This window comes from Poecilia reticulata, linkage group LG10 (assembly GCF_000633615.1).
Source record: "Poecilia reticulata strain Guanapo linkage group LG10, Guppy_female_1.0+MT, whole genome shotgun sequence".
In the NCBI taxonomy this organism is placed as follows: Eukaryota; Metazoa; Chordata; class Actinopteri; order Cyprinodontiformes; family Poeciliidae; genus Poecilia; species Poecilia reticulata.
This window is the reverse complement of record NC_024340.1, coordinates 700,182-702,084: the sequence shown is the minus strand read 5'-3', so window position 1 is coordinate 702,084 and position 1,903 is coordinate 700,182.

Here is a 1,903-nt window from a genome sequence, read left to right as displayed (position 1 = left end):
GGCCCAGTCGCGGAAGGCTCTCCTCGCCGACCCGAGTCGGACTGTTTTGTTGACATTCTTTATGTCAACAAAGTGGCTTTAGATATTCATCCGGGATACTTCGACTACATTTAAAGCTGGGGGGTCGGGGGAAGAGAGACAGAGACTGCGGCGGCAGCGTGTCGGTTGGTCTGTGTTACCCAGAAAGCAGTTGGGCACAATATCGCAACACCATGAGTGAAACAATGACTGGGGCAGACTACTACATAAAGTACTCGGGGAACACTTCTTTATTACTACACATCCACATTTGTAGAGTACGGAACAAATCGCGTCCTGTGTAGGTTGAATACGGGACGGTGGCAACTCTAACTATTCTATGCGCCTTATAGTGCGGATAATAGGGCACCTTTGCTTTTCCACAACCGCTGGCAAAATACATATAGGATTCATATTAAAACATTGATCATTGGTTAAACAGAATCTAGTTATGTGTAAGAATCCACAGGATAAAGGGACAAGGTAGCAAAGTATTAAATGTAACAATTCATTCTGTAAGATTTTAAATCACTCTCCTAACAAGGAAAGTTAACAGTTTTTCATCTGATGTCCTATTAATTACAACCTGTTTAGTTTTTTAAAAACAATTTTACAAACAAAACAATGCACTAGCATGAATGAAATTGATTATTATTATATCTGGTGAGCTTATTTAATTTTTGCTACACAGTAAAATGTGACTAAACATCTTATAAAGGCAGAAAATGACTTGAGATTCACACTTAGACTCAATATCCAACTCATTTTGTTTTTTGACTTGACGACAACATTTCTGAATACAGATTCAAGACTTCATCTGTTGCCCTGCGCAAGGATGACTTGCAAATTCGTGAAGCTTTCCTCATTTAAAATTAAAAAAAAAAAAAATCAGTGGCCTCGACGCCCTTTATGATGCATTACATTAATGAAAGGGTGTACAGATTAAACACAAGGATGAGCAGGTGTTAATTAAAACCAGAAGTTTAAATACACAGAAAAGACTCGTACACATTTTCTTTTCACTGTCTGAAGTTAAATCAAACCAAACGTCTTTTGTTTTAGGTCTAAGGGAGATATTTACATTTTTTCCATTTGCTAAATGCCAGAAATCGTTTTTGAGGAGTTAATTTTTGTAACTTTCTTATCTATAGTTGTCTTAAACTCCATGAAACCCACTAAATGTTTATAAAATTCATTACCATAATTTTTCAGGCGCTTCCTGAGGACGCTGAGGATTTATCATTACACTATTTTAGATGAAATCTATCCAACGTTTCTGATCTGGCAACCATTTTTCATCTATATTGCAGTTGCCCTGTTATTCTGACCTCGCTTCTTTTCTTTTTTTCCCTCTCCTTTCTCTCCTGTATGAAGGAATCCTGACGACCTCATCAAACTGTCCTCTGAACAGATCTGAAGGTGGAACACTAAAAAAAGGTAAATTAGGCCATGAAACCGGAATGAATTGACTCTTCCAATCATCGAACATTTAGCTGCTGGGTGCCACTCTTTGAACGACTCACGGTTCATGCACAGCTGTTAAAWAAATGCCAGGCTCTGTTGGAATCCAAATAAAGGTATACATCAAGCCTTTGCTGAAATTTACACTACATTTACTTGTTATTTACCAGTGGGACCGGACCGGACCAGAATGGACCAGACCAGACCAGAACAGAACAGAACAGAACACGGTCTGAGGGATAAAGATAGGGGAGAAACGATTGGCTCTCCGTCTCCATCAACTGCTGTTGCAATATAAAACACATCAGATGTTTTGGAATGATTCTGTCTGAATCGATGGCTGAGTTAGCTCCTCGGTGCAGTCAGGGTTCCAGTTCTGTTGGTCTGGTTGTTTGACTCAGATGTGTTGAACTCCAGCCAATAT